This window comes from Cupressus sempervirens, chromosome 11 (assembly GCF_028749045.1).
Source record: "Cupressus sempervirens isolate cs-2001-9-10 chromosome 11, ASM2874904v1, whole genome shotgun sequence".
In the NCBI taxonomy this organism is placed as follows: Eukaryota; Viridiplantae; Streptophyta; class Pinopsida; order Cupressales; family Cupressaceae; genus Cupressus; species Cupressus sempervirens.
In genome coordinates, this window is record NC_143128.1 from 152140621 (window position 1) to 152166845 (window position 26225).

Here is a 26225-nt window from a genome sequence, read left to right on the forward strand (position 1 = left end):
TTGGAACACCAAGGGAACAAGCAGGTGTTTTATGGGATGGTGGGTGAATGGATGAGGGATAGGATAGTGATAGATAATGGACTAGTCTTAGTACACAAGGCGCCTGAATTACCAGGTTTTCACCAAGGTACCTATCCAAGGCACTTGAATTGCCAAGTTTTCACCATTAGATGCTTATTTCTCTTTACTATTTTTTTTTTGTATTTATCAAAAGCTGGGTATACCAAGGATCTTCAAGCATAGAACTTCTTGAGATGAATGATGTTACTAGGATCATTCAAGAGTTCTCCTTCTGGTGTAGATAGCTGATAGGCTCCGGAGCCAAAGGAGGCAGTGACAACATAAGGACCAAGCCATGTAGGTTCAAACTTGCCTTTCTTTTCTCGATCTGCTTGGACTTTCATGTTTTCTTTGAGGACCATGTCACTTGGCCGAAAGTGTCGTGGAAGCACCTTCTTGTTGAAATTCCTTTTGAGATGAGTTTGATAGACAGTGAGATGATCATAGGCTTATTGTTGCTTCTCGTCTAAGAGATCTAGCTGGGTGAGCCGAGCTACTCTGTATTCTTCATCTGATATTTGCCCTTGCAAAGATATACACAAGGAGGGAAGTTCAACCCCTATAGGTAGTATTGCTTTGGAACCGTAGACTAGGGAGTATGGAGTTGTGCCTGTGGATGTATGGAAGGAAGTTTGATAGGCCCATAGGGCTAGATTTATTTGTAGATGCCAATCACGACCAAAATCATTGACAACTTTCTTTAGGATTTTGAGATTTTGAGGAGGGTTTTGTTAGTTGCCTCTGCTTGGCTGTTACCTTGTGGGAAATATGGGCTAGAAAAGTAATGATGGATGCAGAGGGAAGTACATAATTCTTCCATGTTGAGATTTTCAAAGTTACCTCCGTGGTTGGTGAAGATGGTGGATGGGATGTCGAAGCGACAAACAATGTGGTATAAGATGAACTTGGAGACCTAAAATCCTGTAGCTGAGATGAGGGGGATTGCTTCAACCCACTTAGTGAAATAGTCTGTAGCTGTTATTATCCATTTATGTCCATTAGATGAGAGGGGTGTGATAGTTCCAACTAGATCAAGGCCCCAATAAGCGAAAGGCCAAGGTGGTGCAATAGGTTGTAGATCCTGTGCTAGAGCGTGCACAAGATTTGCATGTTGCTGACATGGGAGACACTTTGTGACAAAGTCACAAGAGTCTTCTTCAATGGTAGGCCAATAGTAGCCTGCTCTAAGGATTTTTTGTGCTAGGAAAATACCACTCGTGTGGGCACGGCAAAGTCCAGAGTGTACTTCTTTTGACACCATTGCGACCTCATTTTGGTCTAAACATTGAGAGAGAGTATCGTGATAAACTCAATGATATAGGGTATTAGCTATGATAACATAGCAGGAGGATTTTTGGATGATGTTCTAGCATTGGGTACATGTGAGGTGAGGGGATATGATACCATCATTAAGGTAAGCATGAATCTCATGGTACCAAGGGGATTGGGGACCAACCAAGATACAAACATGGTTTGAATCCTCATTCATATAGGTGGGTGTGAGGAGTTGCTCCACTAAAAACTCATACTGTGTAGCTGCTTGGGGAATTTCCAAGAGCGAGCCTATAGTAGCCATAGCATATGTTGTTTTGTTTTGTATTCGAGGCACTTGTGTAAACTGAAGCCTTGTAAAATGCTGGGTTAGCTGATCAACTAGCTCTTTGTAGGGTAATACCTTTTCATCTTTGGTTTGATATTCATTTAGGGCTTGCTTGATTATGAGCTGAGAATCACCAAAGATTTGTAACTCAGCAATGTTCCAGTCTACAGCTATCTTTAATCTTGCTATGAGGGCCTCATATTCAGCTATATTGTTGGTGCTAGGGAATTGTAGCTTGAAGGCTTTTGGAACGTAATCTCCTTGAGGTGTGACCAACAATATTCCTACCCCTGATACATGAGATGTGTATGAACCACCAAAATAAAGTTTCCATGGGGGTTGTTCTTCAATTAGATAGATATGCTCATCTGGAAATTTTGTGATCAACGGATAAGCATCTATTAGAGGTGCATCAACTAGGTGATCTGCTATAGCTTGCCCTTTGATTTCCTTTTTGCCCACATACTAGATGTCAAATTTGCTAAGGAGCATAACCCATTTGGCCAAACAGCCTTTAAGTGCTATTCTAGAGAGCATATACTTGAGAGGGTCAATCTTGGAGACTAGTTGGATGGTATGGCTTAGCTTGTAGTGGCGAAGCTTTTGAGTTGAGAAAACAATTGCCAAACAAGCTTTTTCCATAGTAGTGTAATTGAGTTCATAAAAAACTAGGGTTCTACTGATGTAGTAGTTTCTCTTTCTCTGCTGTAGTCATCAAGCTGTGCTAGAAGTGCCCCTAGAGCAATAGGTGTTGCTGATATGTACAGAATTAGGGGACGACCAGGAACTGGTGGAACTAAGATAGGGGGATTGATGAGATACTGCTTGAGATGGTCGAAGCTGCACTGACATAAAGGATCCCACTTGAAGTTCTCATCGTTCTTCAGTAAATGTGAAAATGGTGTACACTTATCTACAAGCTGGGAGATGAAGCGCCGAATAGATTGAAGCTTTCCCTAAACAGAATGAAGTTGTCGCAGTGTCTGGGGAGGAGGCATGTCTAAGATACCTTTGACCTTGTTGTGGTCGATCTCTATACCTTGTTTAGAAACTATAAAGCCTAGAAGCTTGCCAAATGTGACCCCAAAGACACATTTCTTGGGATTCAGCATGAGATGATATTTGGCTAACCTATCAAAGACTTTCTCCAGGTTAGCAAGATGATCCATGAAGGTATGAGACTTGACCAAGATATCATCCACATAATCCTCCAAAATGTTATGGATGAGATCATGAAAAATGGTTGTCATAGCTCTTTGATAGGTAGCCCTAGCATTCTTTAGGCCAAAAGGCATCATGTTGTAGCAAAAGGTTCCCCAAGGGGTAGTGAATGATGTCTTATGCTGATCCTCTTCTACAATCTTGATTTGATTATACCCAGAAAATCCATCCATGAGGGACAAAATTTCATGTCTAGCTGTAAGATCTACAATCATATCTATGTTGGGCAAGGGAAAATCATCTTTTGGACAAGCTTTGTTAAGATCTATGAAATCAATGCAGATTCTAATGTCACCAGAGGGTTTAGTGACAGGGACCATGTTGGATATCCACTCTGAGTAGTTGATAGGTCGAATAACCTTAGTATCTAACATTCTTTCTAATTTAGCTTTGACCAGTAATGCCACCTTGGGGTGCATTTTTCTAAGCTTTTGTCTGACGGGCTTGATCTTTGGATTAACTGCAAGATGATGAACTACAAGCTTTGGATCAAGTCTTGGCATGTCCTGATATGACCATGCAAATTGACCAATGTTCTCTCTTAAGACCTCAAAGAGGAGATATACTTGGTCTTGTGATAGGGATGCAACAATGTGAACAAGTCTGGGGATCTCTGAAGAACCAACGTTGACTTCTCGAGTATCCTCAATTAGAATAGAAGACACCTCTGGCCGATTATCTTGAGGAGATAATGCTAAATCTTCATGTTCTACTTGTGGCTCTGGATTTTCTTGCTGAGGGGTTCTCTTCGCTGCCATAGCTAGTCTTAGATTCACCTTAGTTCTAGTTTTGGGTGTATCGGAACTAGGTTGGGGATTTTTTCCAAAATACCCCTTGGGATCTAGCTTGTAGATATAGGCAGAATCTAGCTTTGTTTGCTTATGAGGAGTTTCAGCTCCCATGAATCTCAGAAGTGCTTCCTCTGATGTGAACTCATCAATGTGTATGATGCTTGGTTGGTCCCAATCTATGAGTTGTGGATGGGCGAGTGGTAGCTCAATGAGGTGGATGGATAGTTCTTTAAGAATAGAGTCTCCAAGGAAGATTTGGTCTGGGATATCATCGTAGGCTCTCTTTTCAACTTCCTTAGGAATGTCTTCGGTTTTGACAAGGTCACAGTGAATGTTCGAAAAAGCGTGACTGTTCATATTGGTGCCCTCAGTTGTGGGTATGCCAAAGCCAAGACCTGACTTCAATTCCTACTTGTGTGCATCAATGGGGCACTACATGCCTCTTTCTTCTGGTCTTAGACCACCACCATGATAGTTCCATTTGTCAGTGATGAACTTATGTTCTTGGGGATACTTTTGGCTAAAGTTATCAAGGCATGCCTGATTTCTTTGAGGTGCATCCTTATGTAACCAATTGTTGATATCCGGAGTGAGCTCCTCGTGAAGAGGGATTTTTGAGGATACAAAGGTTTTTGGGCCAAACTATTTGTATCGAGGAGGTGGAATCTCCTTAGCTTTGTGATATGTCGGTCATCCATGGGCATGTGGATCAAGTGGGAGTGCCCTGACAACAAATGCATCTAATAGACTATACTCTCCATAGCCTTTGTTATTGATCTTGACGGTAGATAAGGTGGAGGTGAGGATGGTTTTTGGGTCATTACAAGTGTGGGATGAGCTGGCGATGGCTGTGCTAATATCAATTCCAGGGCAATGGTTTGTATATGAGGTTTCAACCGCATTGCAGTAAGCAAAGGGTTTTGGATCGGCATGGATGGTTACCTCAGTGCCCCGATGCAAAAATTTGACACAATGATGGTAAGTGGATGGAACGACTTTCATGGCATGAATCCATGGGTGACCGAGGAGGATGTTAAATGGTAGGTTTAGATCAATAACATGGTAGAGTGTCTCTTGGATGACTGGCCCAACCTTGATTGGCAGCAAAATAGTTCCTTCTATGGTTCTTTCCAAGTTGTCATAAGCTTTGATGGTGATAACCTCACTGATGATATCTGCCTCAGTATACCCAGATTGTTTTATGAATTTTAGGGTGAAAATATTCAAGGCTGATCCATTATCTATCATTACTCTTTTCACAATAAAATTGGATACCATGATGGCTATGCGAAGTGGAAGGGTGTGATCTAGCTCAACCACGGGTATGTCGATGGGTTTGAATGATAGGGCACATGAGGATGAAAGGTGTCCAACAAGATTACGAAAATTAGTAGCATTGATATCAGAAGGGACATGGGATTCTTTGAGAGCACTATCAAGGATGTTCTTGTACATAGGACTAGTGCGAAGAAGGTCTAAAATGGAGATTTGGGCTGGCATGTTCCCAAGGTGTTCCAAGATATTGTACTGGCTTTTTGATGGAGCTGATGGTGCTAGTGAAATGGGTGGGCTTGTGATGTTAAATCGGGCTCTTTGAGTGATGACTGCACACTCATTGTTTGGTCCTTGGATATTGATGACATTGACAGAAGGCTCTTTCTCGAATATACAACCTATAAGGCTACCATAGTCTATATAGGATGATGTGTGGTCATTGTTCTTCCCATGCTGTTGGTTTGGTTGACGGTTGTTGGTGTTGTTGTTGTTGGTTTGGATAGGTGCTTTTCCAAGATTTTGATTTTTGTGAGGAGGAAAAGCATTTTAATAGATCTGTAAGCCTGCATTGGGAGAGGTTTGGCCACCAATAGTGATTTTCTTCCGATCAATGAGGTCCTGCACATAGTCTTTTAGTTTCATGCATCTGAGGGTAGTGTGACCTTTTACCCTATGAAATTTGCAGTACTCATTGTCTTTGTACCATGCAGCTTTGGATTGGCTTGGGTCAATTTGCTGGGTAAGAGGAAATTTGATGAGGTTTTCCTTGACTAATTTCTCAAAAATGACATCCAATGGCTCACCAAGGGGTGTATAGTTTCTAGGTGTAGGTTGGAATCTAGGCTTTTGTCCTACAGCTACATTGATGGAATTAGCTTGATTACTAGACCCTTGAAAGTTTGGTCTTAGATTGTGGTTTTGATAGATGTGGTTATTCTGCTATTGGTAGTTGATAGCTTGCTGATTGTTTGGTTGATAGGGTGGGTTGGACTGGTTGTGAGAAGGACCAACAATATTCACATGTCTGGTGTCAGTGACGCCATCTGTTGCAACATGCTTATTTTTTTTCTAATACCTAGACTTGTCATTGGAATGTGATTGATTTTGGTTGGCTTCCTTGTAAATCTTGATCACACCATCTTTAACGAGTCCTTGCTCAAGGATCATTCCTTTCTCTTTGATATCTTTGTAGGTCTGCAAACAGTTCATGGTCATGTGGTGAGCCAAGCTAGGATGGGCATTATCAATAAACATTTTCACCAAATGGCGCTCTGGCAAGGTGCAAGATATGTGGGTGGTAAGGGTTTGCCATCTTTACAGATATTCAGGAAGCCTTTCTCCACCTTTTTGCTTGGTGTGGACAAGATCAACTACTGATAGCTCTGTTTCAACAAGATGGGCATATTGGGCTATAAATGCCTCAGATAATTCAGCAAAATTTTTAATTGTGCCATAGGGGATTCTATAAAACCATTCAAGAGCTGGTCCGGCCAAGCTTTTGGGAAAGAGACGCAAGAGGAAGACGTCATCGTATGCCACTTCTTGGCAGTGCATGTAAAATTCTTTGATATGTGTGACAAGGTCTCCTTTTCCTCTAAATTTGTCAAATTTGGGAGTCTCAAAATGCTTGGGGAATTGTGTCATGGTAATGGCTTTGTCAAATGGGTAAGGGCACACATTCTCAAACTTGAAATTTTTTGGATCATTTCCCTCTTGGATGTTCTTCAAAGCTATTTTCATGGCTTCCCATTCTGAATTAATGGGTGATGGCTGGGGTGCCCCCAATGTAGGAGTGCCCTGAGGTAGGTATGTGCTAGATGGGGCAATGGAATATGGATGGCTTTGAGGTATATGGGATGGTAGGGATTGTACATAGCTTGGGCAACTGAATGGTGGATGATGGGTTGCTGAGGTGGAGGTGGCGCATATTGCTGCATATGTTGCGAGGCTTGCTGCTGATATTGGATTTGAGGTTAGGATTGAAGAACATAAGCTGGCTATGGGATAAATAGATTGCTTTGTGGAGGTAAGGTATAAGATGGGTGTGAAGCTTGGGGAAAGGATCAGGGAGCTTGTGGAACTTGACTTTGGATTTGAGGATTTTGACCAATATATGTGGGTTGTGCCCCTATTTGGGAAGGTGTTTACATGGCAAAAGAGGACAAGTAATTGGTGGTTGGTGGTGGTGGATTTCCTCCTAGAAGTGGAATAGAAAAATAGTTGGTAATAGGAGGTAATGGATTGATTGGTGGTGGAGGTGGTGGGAATTGAAAGCTTGGGAATGGAACTGATGGGGTTTGATAGCTTGGTGGCTAGATTTGAAAGCTTGGTAAAGTGGTGGAAGGAGCTTGGGTCACTTGAGAGCTTGGTAGAACATTGGTAGTAGCTTGTGGGGTGTGATAGCTTTGTGGAGTGAAGGTAGTAGCTTGTGGATTTGTGGCTGATGGCACTGAGCTCCAAGGACCTAGTGGAAATGATGGAATTGTGTTCTGAGTGGAGGTAAACAGGCTGGGGGTGATAAAATGTTGATTACTTGGCCCCATGGGTGGCATTCCAGTTGTATATTGTTGTGGTTGGCCAAAGATGCTAGCACTGATTTTTTAGATGGGTGGATTTGGAAGGTTGGGTTGGGGTGTAGCAGCAACAATAGTGAAGGGAGTGAATGATGAGGTGTTTTGGGTGAAGGGGGTTTGGGATGAACTGGTATGGACCAATGGTGGAGTGGTGGTGGTTGGATTGGCTTGTGGAAGGGAGATTTCAACTTGAGTGGAGGCTGGTATGTTTGGGTCTGTTGGATCATATGGGGTGTGTTGAGGCTCTTCTTTTGGCACATATTGAGGATAATTCGAATCATAAGAGCCTATGGGTGGTGTGAGTTGCTCAAACAAGGGGTGAGATGGATCTGATAAGGGGGGAGGTCTTCCAAAGTCGAAGGCTCCAATGTTTTCCCTTCAAAAGTTAGCCATGATTGTTTCCTTGTTTTTGTTTATAATGGCGTTCACCAATACTACATTTCCTGGTTGGTTCATGAAAGCTTCAATGTCAATAGGTGATGGTATAGCATTCTCTGGGCTGAAGGATGGTTGAGTGCTCAAGGGGAGTGATGCTGTTGGATCCAAATGGTAGGGCTCTATTATTTTCTTCTTTTTCTTGCCTAAGAGAGTGACCGGTGGCATGAAAATGTAGAATGTTTCCTAGGGATGAGATGCAACAATGCTAATGGAGGAAAAAGCGGAAGGTTTTTCTATGCAAATGATTTCCTAGGTTGAGTCAAAGCTATATAATAAAACCTAAGGAGGATTGAGTTGGGGATGGTAACTTCAAAGATATGTTGCCAAAGCACAAAAGGTTCGCTTTCCTATGTGCAAGCTTGGTGGTGATTGTGTCAACTTAAGGATAGACTGATGATCCTTTAGGAAGAACACGAGATTGACCACTTGTGGATCCCAACCTTTAGCTCAAGGTGATGAGGGATAACAAGTGACAAAGCTAAATTACCCTAGAAAAAGCTCTGTCAAAGGGATAACCTAGGTGAGATTGGTGGACTTGGAAGATGTTAGGAATGGAAAACTTTTGGCAAGGTGACAACAATTTTGAAGGTTGGGATGTGAAGATGTTGATTGCTGGCTAGATGGTTTGATTCTAAATGAGATGGATGAGCTAAAATGCTTAAGAGGAAGACTAAAGATGGCTGACTTTCCTACAAAGATGACTCTAATGCAAAAGTGAAGCTTATGCAAGAAGATGTGGAGAAACTAGGGGGTCTAATCATAGAAATCATGCCTAGTTGGTAAGGCATAAGCATTGTTAACTCCTGGATGTTGGTTAAATTGGATGGTGCGATCTAACCAGGCATCTTGAAGGGCTTTTTTAGTAGCTTTGTCCTTTTCTTTGTGGAGTTTGGAAATTTGAGGGCTTGGTGTTAGTTCCTTTCTCTTGGCTGAAAGTTCTTGGTATGCCTGAGATGGCTTGAGTTTGACTTTGTAAAACTTTTGTTTGAGTTTGGGTTGCTCTGACACCAATTCCTAAATCTGCTTAGCTTTGAGAGATCTTGGTTGTTTTTCTTCAACTTGTTCAACTTCTGGAATAGGCAGTGACTACGCTAAGTGTACCCTAAGCTAGGATTGACCAAGTTTGGCAAACATGCATTCAATAAGTAAAAGACCAAGCAATAGATAGAAACAACCAGATAGAAGTTTTGATTCCCAAAATGTGATACTTGTGCTGAGGAGTGTGTATGTTTTACAAATGTTTCAATCAGTCACTTCAAACACATTAACACCTTAGATGGTTGTCTACAAGGCTGACAGTTGGTTTAGCTAGGGAGTCCTCGATATACCCAAGGTACGTGAGGCCCAAATCCATAGATGAAACCAAAAAGATGTCACGCAGCTGAGAGGAGTGGTAACCCACTTCTCCTCTTTCACTTCTCAAGGGTATAAAGTTCCTTGAGGCTTAGCCTGAGTGACAAAATATTGATCACAAGAGAGGTGTCTTTCGATTCACCTCCTGGTTCTTATACTCTACTGGAACGCTGGAGTTGAGGTCGTCCAAGGGGTGATGAAATCCCCAAGCAGGCCTCCTAAAAAGAAATAAGGTTTTGGATCCTAATCTTATGCACCCAAGATGGCCTCGAAAGACAACAAGGGGAGAGAAGACTTGGATGACCTTGGGCTAAAAAACATGCTTGTTCTTTTACTAACTGACTCTTATGTGTACTAATCTAGACTTTGCAAGCACTCATGTTTAAGAGACAATGTTCAATTCCAACTTTGAAATGTGCCAACAAAGAAAAATCGAGCGAAGAATGAATACAAGAAGAAGAGTTAGGGTCAACAAAAAACTAAACCCATATGCTCGGAGGCCCTCCATGTCAAGTATCGATTAATTTTCTTTAAGGCATTCAAGAGTTGGTGTGATTTTGTTTTTAAGCCCAAAACAAAGATGTGTGAGATTCGATTTCAAGCGTGCACCCGGAGGCCCCCCACATCAATAGTTGTTCAATTTTAGTGCCCAAACTTTATGTGTGATCGATTTAGTCTAGAGTTTTGGTCATTTAAGAATTTTTATAAAGTTAAAGCAAACATTCAAAGACCAAGTGAGTGAGTTAGATTGTGGAACATTTAACACCTTTTTCAAGTAGACCCATCCCCATAGATGGCGCTGAGATTGCAACCAATGGTTGGATTGATGGGTGATTAGAAAAGAGGTGAGTCCAAGGAAATACTCAAATTGATTTTTGCAAATTTGTATTTAACTTAACAAAGTTTCTTAAATATCCAAAAATCAAACTTTGCCTAAATTGCATGTGGAAAAGAGATTTGTTTTGTTCAATTTTAAAAGCTCCAAATGAAGTGTTTGATATTGCAATGGTTAATTGATCCTTGGCATTCAAGATTGGATTTGTTTTTTTAATCATGCATTCAAGGAAAATTTGATTTTAATCCACGGCATTCAAGAGTGTGTTTAGTAACATGTATTCAAGTTTTTACCTTTGAGCATTCAAGATTGAGATTTTGTGTGTTGTTTTAAGAACTTTGAAGTGCTTTGTTTTAACCTTAGATCATTCAAGATTGTTTTGGACTCAAAAGTGAAAATGACTCTTTGGACTTTGGTTTTCATTCAAGATTTTGTGTTCTAGTTTGCATATTTTAAGCCCAAAAATGATATTCCTAGATTGTTTTGATGCATGAAAAACCTAAGAAACATTCAAGATTTTGCAACAAGACATTTGTTTGGAACAAATAACAAAGCTTTTAGGACAATTTTTGGCAACCATTTAAGACTCTTAGTTTTCATGAGGTTTTTAAAAGAACTTTAAAATATTTGCAAATGAGGTTCACTTTATCCTTGATTGATGCTTTGAGTTTGATTTAGATTTTAGTGTGCACTTAGTGTTGATTTTGAACCTTTTGAAATGGAAACTTCAAGTTCTTTTTAAATTCCCAAAAATGAAGTGTTCCTAACTTTGCATGAATGCATCTAAAATCTTGATGTTGCAAGGATGCAAATGATTGGATTGGTTTAGTTTCACTTGTTAAAAGGCATTTTTTTTTCTTTTTTGCAAATTTTTAGTTTTTAATGCATTTAAGTATGATTTAGGGGTTCATTTTAAGCACTAAAAAGAAGTGTGTATGATTTTGCTTCCTTAAAAAAAAAATGGCCAAGATCTCCCACAAGAAGAAGAAGAAGAAGTAGATGGAATAAGAAGAATATAGACAAGAAGAGGAAGAAGAATTCCAAGTGCTTTGTCCACCTATAAGCTTGAAAAATCTGCAAACACTATGAGATAGACTATGAGTTCTTTTGTCTTCTTCATGCTCATGTGGAGCTACAAAACTAATTTATACAATCCTACCAATCACAAAAATAAGCAAAATTAACCAAAATTAGCAAATGACATACAAAACTTGACTAAAAAAGCTAATGAAGATGACCCATGCGGGGTCCCACTGGGCATGCCAAAATGTATATGAGAAATGTTAGTATGCTAATAAAAACCAAATTTAAATAAAGCTTCTACAAACTAAACAAAATTCATAAACTTCAAGATAGACTAAGATGAACTCTCAATTGAGAATATGAGCTATTAATGGACTCTCTCAATGAGAAGCTCTCTTGTTGAGTGGCTTTGTCTAAATAGATAGGATGTATGCTCAAGCTTATGCTTCAAAAAGGGCTTCAAATGGAGTTGAAATTTGGGTGTGAGTGTATGGTTTTGATGTAAAATGGCTTCTTAAAATGGAATTATGACTTTACTTCATGGATTGTGTTTTTTTGCAAAGGAGAAGGATCCAATTTATAGGCAAGAGGCTTGAGGGATTGAGGGCTAAGATGCAAGGATGGGAAAAAGCTCATGGAGGGCTCAGATTGAATGAGAGAAGAGCACATGGATTGTGCTTCCTTACAACCAATCAGGGAGTGACACATGTCATAGGGTGAGAGGATGGAAGAAAGGGGAAGGATGAGTCAAAAAAGGAGGCTCAAGGGATAAAATCTTCATAAAGACCCTCATAATGGCTTGTAAGAGCAATAAAAGGGCTTGGAAGAGTCATTTATGGCCTAGTGGGCTTCATAAAGTTTTATGGTTGAGATATTTTGAGGGAGATGAGAGCAATTTCGACTTGGGCTTGATTAGGAAGGTTTTAAGCTTGCTTAGGATTGTGCAAATGATTAGAGGATGGATTAGGATGGTTTAGGATTAGCTTAGGGATAGGCAAGTGGATGGCATTTAATGAGGGTGGGTGAAGGAGGAGATATTTGTTAGCTTTGGCTTGGGTTAGTAAGTCTTAACCCATTTTTAGGGAATGTGACAAGGTTTGGAGGGGATTAGGATTAGGTTTAAAGACATCTTCTAGAAGAGTCTAGACTTTAGATGAGGATAAAGACTTTCTAGAATAGTCTAGAACTTCCTAGGATGAGGATGAAGACTTTCTAGAAGAGTCTAGAACTTCTTAGGATGAGGATAAATTACATTTTAGGAAATAATTAAAGTTTTATTTATTTCAAGGGTTTGGGTTGAGGAGATATTTATTAAAACTATTTTTAATAAACATGAGGATTAATATTTAATCTTAATTAAATATTTTGAGTTGGGATTAGGGGTAGGAAATGATGGGATTAGCCTTTAATTAAAATTAAAGAAGGATTAGAAGATTTTGGAAGAGGTTAGTGGTCTTAAGGAAATTGGCCAAGTTTTGGGCAAAAAATAAATTTTTTATTTATTTTGGGTTTTTTGGTCAATTTATTAATTAAATAATTAATAAATAAGGAAATAATGTTTAAATAAGATTTAAAAATTTTTGGGAGGGATTCCTTAATTAAATATTTTTAATTAAGATAAAGGGATTTAATGGCATAAAAATAAATAAATTAATTAATTAATAAATGATGATGTCATCAAGAATTTTTAAGAAAATAAAAATACTTTATTTTCTAAAAGTTTTTAGGTGTCTACAGTGTTAACATTCCTTTGTTTATCTCTGTCTCTGTCTCTCTCTCTCTCTCTCACCCATTCTTGAGTGGGAGATAAATGTTAAATGGTTTTTCAAGAAGGGAGGGGAAGACATAGAGGACTATGGGAAGAAAGAGAAGAATATACCTAGATATATTATACAGAAGGGGTAGGGAGAGAAATAGAAAGAGCAACATATCAGCATTGGATATATCCCCAACATTATATACCCTAAACCTTGTATCAATGATCTATAACCCTAAATGTTATGCACTATATAAATTATCCCCCACACACACACAAACACAAAGAGAGAGAATTAAACTTATTGATCCTAGAATACCCTCACTCTTTTCTTCAAGACCTCTTTCCCCTTCTTTCTCCCTCTTTTACTCTCTCCCACTCTTCCTCCTCATTCACTCTTTCCTTGATCTTCACACCACTTTACTTTCTCTCTCAACCAATTGTACCATCTGTGTCGGCATAGAGAAGAGAGAGGTAACTAGTTTGGGGGAGATATAGATGGATAGATGTATAGTGGAAGAAGAAAACTAGAGATATAATAGAGGGAGATGATGAAATATAATATTTATACCAGATAGAGGAAAGATAAAAGAAGAGGGATTGAGAGATCTAGGAGAAAATGAGATAGAGAAATTCCTTTGATCAAAGGAATAATATAGGGTTGAGATATTATGATTATAGGATTTATATTTTTAGGAATAGGTAGGATTTAAGGAGGGAGCGAGAGAGAGAGAGAGAGAGAGAGAGAGAGAGAGAGAGAGAGAGAGAGAGAGAGAGGGGGGGGATTTTTTAGGACTATTGTTAAGATATATTATGGACTAATATAGGTTTGCTTATGGGATGGTATATTGTTAAGAGATTATGAATATAGAGTTTAGGGTTTTAAGAATAGGTAGGGTTTAGAGTTCAAGGGAGATAGGGATCCTAAGATCACTGATGAGACACATTATATTATCTAATACATCAAAATGGTTCATAAGGTACATTGTGACCTCTTTTAATCCATTCAAATGATTATATATGTATTAAGGGGCCTTTGGATACCTTTAGACATACATTATGCTTTTGAATGGGTTAAAAGGGTTCATAGGATACCCTATGATTCCTTTTGACCCATTCGAACCATTATATGTGTGCTAATGTGTCCTTAGACACTTTAAGACACACATTATACTATCAATTGGGACCTCCTTTGACCTACTGGATCCATTATATGTGTTTTAAGGGATTTGAGAACCCCTTAAGACACATTATGTGATCAAATGGGTCAAAAATGTGATAGGGTACCCTAAGATACCTATTGACCCATTTAATCACATTATGTGTTCTAAGGGATTGTTGAACCCCTTACAACACACATTATGTGATCCAATGGGTCAAAAGGGTTCATAGGGTGCCTTATGTCACCTCGTGACCAATTCAAACCATTATATGTGTGTTAAAGGGTTCTCAGAACACTTTAGACATATTATGTAATCAAATGGGTCAAAAGTGGTCATAAGATACCCTATGACCCAATCAAACCATTATATGTGTGTTAAGGGGTTTGTAGACCCCTTTAGAATAGGGTCATAGGGTTTCCTATGACCTCTTTGGACCCATTAGATTCATTATATGTGTGCTAAGGGGCTTAAGGACCCTTTAAGACATACATTATGTGATCAAACATGTAGAAAGCAGTTATAGGGTGCCCTATGACCCCTTTTAACCCATTTAAACCATTATAAACATGTTATTAGATTCATGGACCCCTTAAGAAACAAATTATATGATTGAATATGCTAAAGGGGGTCATAGGGTACCCTTTGGATACCTTAAGACATACATTACACTTTTGAATGAGTTAAAAGGAGTCATAGGGTACCTTATGATTTCTTTTGACCTATTCAAACAATTATATTTGTGCTAATGTATTCGTAGCCACTTTAAGATAAACATTATATTATCAAGTGGGTTAAAATGGGTCATAGGGTACCCTATGACTTCTTTCGACCCATCACCCGACCACTTTATTTTATTTCTATAAATTTTGGCATCAATCTTGGCCTTAACAAAAGGGAGAAAGTCACAAAAGGTTAAACTTCTTCCCTTTAATATAAATTTAGCTTGACACCTAAGCATGAAATGTTGAGGGGTTTGACATATGACTAGGGAGAATGTTACTATTAAAATTGACATTAGGGATAAGATTATAGTTATGGTTATTAAATTTAATATTATGGCTGGATTTTTTCCATGAACTTGTAGTTTATTACTTATATTCTCTCTCCCTTCCATCACTAGGTTTCTTCCTTTATTTTAACTCTCTTCCTCTATCTCTCCCCTTTCCTAATTACAAGTTTCCTATCATTTGAATTTTTTTTTCTTCATTTAGTCATTGTTTTCTCATTTCATGTTGAGTTATTAGCATTTGATAGAATGTGAAGGCTCATCTTGCAATTTTGTGAGATTGGTGAATGTGGAAAGATGAGAGGTCATTCACCATGATATTTCAAGGATGTTTTAGATATTTTGAGAGCTTAATTAAGTTGTGACAAAAAAAAATTGTATAACAATGCACGGCTATGATACTTTCCTTCCATCCTACATCTGCTCTTGAAAAGACTCCTCCTCAAGATAGGTTCTTCATTAACTCTTTCACTACACAAATTTCTTCTTACCATCAAGTACATATTGGCTATTTTCAACCCTATTCAACCCATCATAGTAATTGATTTGAGATATTTTCAATGGGCTTTTATATGTCACAGGTGGATTAGTACACACAATTGGTGGTTAACATGTTGTGTTCTCCATTTTTGTTATTTCATAGTGCCACTTTCATGCGCTTTGCGAAATATCAAAAATTTTCTATTCTGCAAAGCTTCCTTCCTTTCCTTTGCAAAATAGTGAAGTTTCACTATTTCATAAAGCTTATGTCCTTGCCAAGTTGTGAAATAGTGAAATCATTTTGTTTGTAATTTTTTATATATTCCCTTTTTATTGGATTGATGGGTTTGTGCCACATGGCAGAATGTTAACCTTCATGTAAACCTATTTCACTATATCATAGGGGTTATTTTTGGTAGCCTGCAAAATAGAGAAATCCTTTATTATTTCTTCTATCATTCATTGGGAAATGTGTCAATTGTCATATTTCAAAGGTTCCTTCATCAACCATTGTGTTTTAATCATTCACTGGGAGATTTTTGCAGCATTTGAATTAACATGTTAGGCTATCTTTATTAACCTTTATATTATCCCATTTCACTATTTCATAGAGGGTCAAAATAGAAGCCGCCAAAATGGAAAATCTTTTCTCTATTTCACTAGGTTTCCTTTTTCTCCTAGCAAAATGGAAAAAATAGTTAGACTCTTCGATATGGTAGGGTTAACATGGCATATTATCCCATCTCACAATTTCTTTTGTTGCTTATGTAATGACCACCAATAAATAGAAGAAATTGTTAGATGGGATAACATGTAATCTTTACCCTACCATGTGGAGTAACCTAACTAGATTTTCTTTTCACCAAGGGAGAAAAGAGAACCCAATGAAATAATGAAATGTTTCTCCATTTTACAAGCTACCATTTTCACCCTCAACAAAATAGCGAGATAGGATCACATGAAGATTATTTGTGATCACCTAATGCATTAGCCCACTATGAGATATTTTAGCCCATTAAAAAATTCTAAGATTAGTAATGAGGACAACATGATGATTTATCATAGAAAACCTAACGTGTCAACATATATCCAATAATTGTTCTAGACATTGTAGGAGGTTTTGTATTCCAATGTATGATAGACTTTGGGTTATAATATTCATATAATATTACATCCCATTTTGTGAGATGAATTATCAAGTTAAATAAATAATGATTATTGGATAATTTTTCCCCCATTTAGCCCATCATAGATAATAGCTCTAAGATATTTTCAATGGGATAAAATTTATCATTATGGGTTAATGCATCATGTTTGTTTCGACAAATCTTCATGTTAACCCTTTTTACTTATTTTGTAGGGTTCCCTTTTTACCCTTTGTATTACACATTAATGATCCCAAGAAATCCTAAATATTCTTAGGACTCATTAATGGCTCTTATAACCCCTTAGGACCCCTTATGATACATAGGTTGATATGTAGTGCTAATGGGTACTAATGGGTAACTACGGGATGGGATGATATGCTATATTAACCCTACTACATGGAAGAGCCTAACTAGTTTTTTCATTTCTTTAGCGGTATAAATGGTACCTTGAAAAATAGAAAAATGCCTGATATTTTCATGAGCTACCAAATTGATCTTCCAAGAAATAGAGAAATGAGGATAACATGAAGATTAACTGCTAAAAACCTAGCACATTAACCCAAAGTGATAGATTTGAGTCCATTAAAATATTATCAAATTGATTATCTATGATGTGCTAAATTGGGGAAACTAGTCAACATGTGGTTTTCCTAGTGTTGGAGTTCTTTCTGGTAATGAACATACCAGGTAGATTTAAACCTGATACCAAGAACAAAGACTAGGAACATGCCTAAGGATGAGCTAAATCCTATAATCAACAAGGCTAAATCTCAGTTCTGGACCAATTAACAGAGTCAACCAGACTCACTTCACTTTAGGCTCTGCTAAGCCAAGGCTGGCAAACCTAAGGGATTTGTCTGATTTATCTTGATACTTCACTGCAAGACTAACCTCTATAGCAGATATGGTCAATATTCTTCTTCAATTTGTTGGTAAATCTTCTGATCACATTAGCTAATTATAACCAAGGAAAGCAACCACAAATAAGCCATGACCTACAATTGTAGTTCTTCAAAATATAAAATGGGAAATTGATATTCATTTTGATTTGGTTTCTCAGCATAACCAGGTATGCAACAAAAAAGGACATGTATCCTTCAAGCTGACCAGTCCCTTATCCATTGGGCATCAACTAAATCTTCAACATACAGATGGATACCTAAAACATGCTCACATATTCATGCATATGATCTATCTATTTGACTTGCAAATAGACATCAGTCTTCATAACAACTCTCGTACTTATGATGATATCCTCCTAATGAAACCAGCAACCCTATTAGCATAAACAAGCATTTACTTGGACCTTTGTTCCAACAACAAATCTATTCTGATATACAACCTTAAAAGATTGCAACTAAGTTCAAGACCTTGGTTCTTAAGCACAAAAAAATGCAAATAACATAAGCAGGAGATGTGAATCAGAATGAAACTAATAAGGTTAAACTCTTTGCATTAATTTCATTGAAAATAATACATCATCTGCTTACAAAAATTCAAAAAATACACAAAGGAGTGACTATGTAATACAAAATGCCTCAAAAGGAATACAGTATGCTATTGATCATAACCGAATCAGACTGAGAAAATGGTATCACAACTGTAAGAAAAACCTAGGAGATTGGAACCAAACTTGTGGTCTCTCAATACACCCAAAATCTTCAAAAAATTGGAACCTAGTACCACAACCCTCAGAAAATTTCAAAAGAATTGGAACCTCTACAAAGAGTAGAAAAGGGAGATATATAGGAAAGAAGATCTCTCTGGAAGAATGATCTGCCATTGACATCTATCCCACTGAGAAATGTTTTCATTTGGAGTTGTTGAAACTGATCTTCTTCCAACTACTTGCACTTTGAAAACCATAAATGATCACAAAATATCTGATATATTTCCAAGAAATCTGATCTCAACATGTCAAGTTGCATCTGCCGGCAAAATCAACTTGCATTTCTATCAAAAACCATAACTGCTCCAACTACATTTAGAAACCATCTAATAAACTTGGAACTTGTTGGAGAAGTTAAGTATGATAAAAAATCTCTATATCAGGTTGCAATTTCATCTGCGACATTTAATTTTCACATTTCACCATGAAGATCCTGAAATCAGAAAAACTGTTGTAGCTGGTTCCTACTGATACTTGTGCAAATTCTGACTACAGAAATGGAAATTTTTCTCTTTCTTGATTCCAACGGTATATTACACTCCACATTTTCAATAAAAACTACCCCCTTGAGAGCATTCTGAAATTCTGACTCCCAGACTGAAATAGGGCCATTAAAACTTAAATTTTTTTTAAAAAAGTTAATATAGTTTGAACTATATAAAACTCATAAATATTTCAAATCATATCAAATTTATAATCTAAACACTAAAGTTCTCTGAGATCTAATTTTTAAAATAATTTCCCTCTCTCTTATCTGCCACATGTTGCCTCTTCATTGGATATCATATTTGGCGGGCCCCTACGAAAAGGCATCACAAGGTATCATCGTAACATCGGGCCTCTTCATTCTAGAGCCTTTGATCACACGACTGGGTGGAGTATCGTGAGACATAAAAAAAATTTCCCTGATCTTACGATGAAGTTGTAGGATCAGGGACCTTTTATTTTTCATTTACAATTTCACAACATCGTCGTAGCATTGGGCGAGCCCAGACTTCCTTCCTTGATCATATGATGGGATGAACAATTTGCGGGTCAAAATAACATACCTTTGACCCGCGGGCCCCTCCAATCTTGGCTTGGCATTATAAGCCATGTCCCTCAAGTCAACATAAAACGTGTGCATTTTCCTATTTAACGATTAAATATTTACCCACACAAACTATGTGGGACAAATGTCGCCCTGTGTTCCTTGCAGCAGATTGGGCTTCTTTCTTCATGCCTCCCTTGCTTGTCAACGAATGCTCCCCATTTTTTTGATGTACACATGGCATTGCCTTGAACTCCCAATGCCCTCTTTCCTTTGCTTGAGACTCCAATGAAATCTATCCTATCATGCCCTTTGGACGCTAAAACTTGGGTTAGGCAGCAATCTTCCTGTTGTTAATGCCATATTCAAAATGTGGGCTGCCCATGAATCCTTCTTCCCTCATGGCCTGAGGAACTCCTTTCCTCAGACATGCAGACCCCCTTTTCTTTCAAAAACGTGGATCTTTGCCATGGGTGGCTTCTTATACTTTTATCACTGTTGGCCATTCCTTTGAATGTATGGGTGCTTGATCATTTGAAGTCACCTCCCTCTTGCCAACGTGTCTCCTCAGTCAAAACATGAGGCTCTCTGCATAAAATGTGTGACTGCTGCAAAAACATGGGTACCATTGCAAAAATGCCCCCTTGCAAAAATGTGTCCCTCTGCAGATTGAAAATCGGCTCCCATCTTATATTAAACTGCCAATATGGGTATCTTGCAATGGGCGGCCCCAATGTGAAAACCTTTGCACTCAATCCTTCATGTGCCCTCCCCACATTTGTAATCATAAAAATTTTGTCTCTTTCATTCCATATGGGGTTAGATGATGAAAAAATCCACCTAACACAAAAGACTCGTGACCATGCTGGTGGAAAGAGATTCAATTTAAATGAAAGAACTGATTTTCTTAAGTACAGATGGCACAGACTATCCATTTCCAGATTTTACCAATCACCAATTAACCCCAAAATCAAATGGCCTAGAGTCTCATACTGATCCTCAAATCCTTATACATTACTTACACATATTCACTGGATCCTAATTTCAATGAAGAAAACCATAGCACATTGTTATTCTGATGGAATCCGTCGGACCTCAAAGTGGCTCCAGCTAAAAAATTTTGTTGCTAGACAACTAATCATGCAAAGTGTTCCACTTACCCTTTCAAACTGACTGGAATTCGTTTGATCACTAAAAACTCATTTTAAAACATTTTCGCGCCAATGAGAAAATTGTGTCTGGAGGCCTATTGCCTGCCTTTAAAAACTAATTTAAACATCTGACAGAACTCTGAAACTCTGGATATATCATCTCTCTAACATGCTCTATAGGCCTGCAAAATCTCATTGAATTATGATATCGAGGTCAAAATATATCGACCTCCGAACATGCCTACTTATAACTGCCTACAGATACACATGTCAAAAACATAAAAATTGTGTTTGGTTTGAGCCTCACAAACTGGGTAAACGGGCACTTGAGATTCTAAAAACTAGGGAATTTATTCTATGCCATGAGGAGAAGATGAATCTATGATGAGAACTCGTGAAGAATCATGAGGCAAAATTGGCGAGCGTCTGAAGATGGCTACTTGGAATTGCAGGACATGGAACATCAGTAAAACAACATTTTTTGCGAATGGAATGACCCTAGAAAGGTGTGAAGATGGATTCGTCAAAATTTGAAAACTGACACACTCGAAGTATTTTTAGAGTAGAACATAGGGGAACAAACCATTTGGTCCTACCAATCATGGGCACAAAGATATGATTCCTCGAACAGGGCTCTTGAATAATCTGCATCTTTGACTACCAGTGAAATTTTATAAATTGCAAATGGAATCGCGTTTGAAAACTGAACAAACGGATTTGTCATAAGCTCAAAACTAGAACGTAGAAAGCCTTTGACCCTTAGAATATGGTGCTATAGGAATTTTTTTATCTAGGTCAATTGGTCAAAAGTTACGATAGGTCAAATAGGGCTACCTGGAAATATGCACAATCTGCAGATTTACAAAAGAGGTAACTGACCAACTTTGAGAGGTTCGAAACCTAGTCAAACGGATTCAAAATATCTTGAAACTTGAAACATAGGTTCTATGATATGCATACTAAATATCCTCAAAGTGGTGAATCATGAAACATAACCAAGTAAAAGGTATTCAAATGAAAACATGGCTCTGTGTCATTGTTTGACACCCAGACAGGAAATGCAGAACTGAATACCACTCAAAAAGGAACTTTGCTGAATGGCTCAGGATATCAGTTTAACATTACAAAACATATGTGCAGGCTAAATGAAGGGTTTTAGAAACATAAAACACCATTTAGGCCTTATTTCCACATCTGGGTACACAAGCATGAAAAGCATTCATAGGGGCTTATAGTAACTCAAAATTTGGAATAGGCACTCAAAACGGGATGCAATTTTGAGTACCACCAGTGGCTCTCTCTGGGGATGCATAACCCTTGCAGGCATGGTAAGGATTCAGATCTCTGGTAGAGTAGACCACAAATAAAAATGAACTTGGCAACTTCTTCAGAGGGCATAGGGACAAAACACAACATAAAAAAAACAAGAGTATTTACAGAATATACAAAATGTACAAAGGCAAAGATCAATCTAAAACTGATGTTCATGGAGAAAATAAATATTTTTCAAGAACTGTCCATGAACTGGCAATTCAAGAATATTGTCTGATAAATCTTTGATAATATATGAATCCTCTCGCCATGTGTTTTCAATCAAATAAGGATCAAGCCAGATTGGGTCAAACTTACCATGTTTTCCTTTATCTTCAATTCTGGCATTCCACATTAGAACAAGATCCTCAAGCTGAAACTTCCTAATCACTTTCCTTTTGTCATATAAATGTTTTGTTTGCAACTATAATTTCATATTTCTTGCAGAGGCATCTTTCCTTGTTTCTACTAATCCAACCAATTCATCAATTCACTGATGCATGTCATCAACAATCTCATCATCATAGGCTTGAATAAAGTGATACAAACCTATCATATTATTTTGAGGCATTCTAGCCTAAATTCCATATACAAGGTCAAAAGGTGATACACCAATTGCCTTCTTGACTGTCACTCTATCAGCCCAAATAGAAAACTGCAACTTTGAATCCCAAGCCTTCTTGTTGTCATCCAAAGTCCCTTGTGGATGATAAGGTGAAGAAGCTGACCTGGTAATCCCATATTTTTCACAGAATTTAATGAATTCATCAGACCTAAAGCACATAGCATTATCAATCACAATTCTTTCAGGGCATCCAAATCTTGAAATAACTTAATTCAGTAGGAAATTATTCACTACTTTACTTGTTTCATTTCTTGTGGGGATAGCCTCTACCCACTTTGTGAAGTAATCAGTGGCAACTAGTATCTAGGAAAAACCACTACTAGATTTGGGAGAGACCTCACCTATAAAATCCATACCCCATTGCTAAAAAGGTACTTGAACCTCCACTAATTTTAAGGGAGTATTACCTGAAAATTTTAGCTTTCCTACAAATCTTTGACAAGAGTCACACTTTCTCACTAGAACTTGAGCATCTCTAAACAGATTAGGCCACCAAAAACCTACCCTCATAACCTTATGGGTTGTAGTCTTTTCCATATAATGTCCTCCACATACAACGGAATTCATTTCTTTTAATATTTTTTCAGAATTATGCTGATCAATGCACTTTAATAATATACCTTCAAAATTTCTCCACCATAAGACACCATTCACAATAATGTATCTAACTAAATGCAATTTTATAGTTCTTTTTTCATTATCTGTTAAGTGGGGTGGTGACTACATGTGTTGTAGGAAATATATTATATCTTTGCACCAATCACAATTTTTTATGTCACATGTACTAAGGCTAAGACCCTGATCTTGAGCATTGATTTGATTAGCATCTAAATTTTCTTGTGCCATGAGCTTAGCTATTCCCTAACCTCTTACTAGCTTAGTAATTTGGATATCTATATTGAATTCCTGAATTTTGTTAATCCATCTACACCTTCTTCCAGATACCTCATGCTAAGAGAAAATATCCTTTACTACTGCACTTGGTACAAAAGCAATAACAACAACCCCTACAAGATAACATCTAAAAGCCTTAACAGCTTTAACTAGAGCATATGCCTATTTCTCACTGATATCATATTTTAATTCTGCAGGCTGTAGGGACTTACTGAAAAATGCTATAGGTTGTTCATGTCCATTTTCATTCTTTTGAAGTAGAACTGTTGCAATAGTATGAAAAGATACAAAAGAAAAGATATGCATAGGCTTTCCATAATCAGGGGTCCTAAGTACTGGGGCGTTCTTAATAGCATTTTTGATTTCTTGAAAGGCAAAAGAAGGTTCACCTTCCCAATTTATTATAGCACCTTTCTTGAGCATTTTTGAGATTGGTCTACTAACTTCAGCAAAATTAGTCACAAATCTCCTTAGAAAATTGACCTATCCAAAGAAAGATTGTATGCCTTTCACATTTTTTGGTTTTTGGACCTTGTCAATTGCTACTACCCTTTCAGGATCAATCTTAACCCCCTCTTTTGAAACTATATGGCCTAGCAGTTTTCCTTCTGTGACCCCAAAAGTACACTTCCTCGGATTCAAGGATACTCCATATTCTAAGGCTTTGAGAAAAATCTTCTCAAGATGTCTACAATGATCCTCAGCTTTCTTTGAATATGCAGTCAAATCATCTTGATAAACTACCATAAATTTGTCAATGTAATCTTTGAAAGCTACATCCATAGCTCTTTGAAAAGTTGCCCCTGCATTTATGAGACCAAAAGGCATTCTCACATATACATAGGTTCCCCAAGGGGTGGTGAAGGCTATCTTAAATTGCTCTTTTTCATCAACCAAGACCTAGTTATAACCTGAAAAGCCATCCATCATGGACATCAACTCTGAACCAGTGACCTATTGGAGCATAGCCTCCATATTGGGCAGTCCATAATTATCTTTTAAGGATGCAATGTTTAGATTCCTAAAATCAACACAAAGCCTAATGTCACCATTCTTTTTCCTAACAGGTACAAGATTAGACACCCGAGAAGAATGCTTAATTGGTTTAATTATTCCCCCATCTTTGAGTTTTAATAATTCCTCCTGCATCTTTGGGGCCAAAGTGGGGTTCACAGGTCTTTGCTTCTGCCTAAAAGGTTTCATGTCTTCTTTAAGTGGTACGACATGTTGGAACAAATCTTGCCTATAGGCTTTGAGGTCATCATAGGACCATGCAAACACATGTCTAAATCTTCTTAATAGATTAATCAAAGATCTCCTAATATTAGGGTTTAAAGTTTTTCCAATGTACACCTTTTTTGGGGAATGATTTGTACCCAAGTTAATCTCTTCTAACTCTTGTGGCTTGTCACCATTTGCATTTGAAATTATCCTATCTTGATTATCAAAAGCACTTTCCAATCCCTTTGGTACCTTGTTATTTTTCAATTGCAGAATCTCTTGTCCAAAAATTATTTCTTTTCCATCAGCTATTTCTACCCATGCACTGCAATCAAGTTCCTATCCATGATAGTTATCTTCATTGATTAGAAAATTTGGAATATATTTGTCATCCTCAAAAACTTGCCAACTATGGACATTGTTTGGAATTGAAGGCCTGTTTTGTAATTCTATGGTGGACACACCGGAAAATGATATGTCATTAGGTTTTATAGCCACATTTGCCAAAAGGTCTGCCATCTTATTGTTATTTCTATCTTTCCACATTATCCCAAAGGCATCAAAAGACTCAATCATGTCCCAAACAGCATTTCTATATTGCTTTAGTCTTTTATTTTTGGACACATAAACATTCTTTACTTGAGAAATAATTAATTCAAAATCACCAATGACATATATTTTCTTAATTCCATGATGTGCTGCAACCTTCAATCCTAGCAATAGGGCCTCATACTCTGCAACGTTATTGGTACATGTAAAATTTAGAGAAAAAGAATACCTGAATGTATTCTTGTTAGGATAAACAAAAACAATTCTAGCCCCTGATCCCTCCTTCGAACTTGCTCCATCAAAATACACACTCCAAAGATTTGGAGAGTCCAAACAACATGTGACCTCTTGCCCAATTAAAGGAGGCAATTTTTCCACTTCTTGAATAGTTAGTTCAGATCTGAATGCATTTACATCTGTGTTTATGAAACAAGTTGCATCATTATCAATACTCTCCTCAAAGATATGAGTCACTCTAGGTTCTCTATTGACCTTGATGGCCTTGTCCTTTATCTTGAAGGTGGCATATGACAGATCACACTGCATACTTCCTCCCATTACAACAATCCACTTTCTTGAAAGCAACATCCCATAGTGGGGGGGAATATCCACTACCAAAACTGACATAGTTAGCTCCTCATCAGGATGTGTAGCAAGTCTGAAAGGTAAAGCATTAATAGTTCCTATGACAGGTACTTCTCTAGCATCTGTTGCTCTACACTTGCCTTGTCTAGTATCAACTCCTAGACCAAGGGCTTGCATAACCTTGAAAGGCATTATATTATTTGAAGCTCCTGAGTCAATCATGCAATTTTTTAAAGTTCTTCCCTTTATGATCAGGCTTAAGAAAAAAGGATCAATATCCTGCAAATATGCTACTGATGAATTTTCTAAATACATTTGGGGTATCTGAGACATGACCCCAATCTCTTCCTTCTCTTTATTAATCTCTGGGATCAATAGTGTGTTGGCTGGTGCTTGTGTAATTACTTCATTATCTTGTATTCCTCCCAACCAAGACAAAGCCTTTCTTTTATGTTCCTCTATCCTAAA

At 37.7% G+C, this 26225-nt stretch overlaps 1 pseudogene; it reads right to left on the reverse strand.

Moving 5' to 3' along the window:
* The window catches only part of LOC149528657 (putative polygalacturonase At1g80170), a 134892-nt pseudogene extending 108943 nt beyond the window's left edge, over positions 1-25949 (reverse strand).
* Positions 25950-26225: the final 276 nt, after the last annotated feature.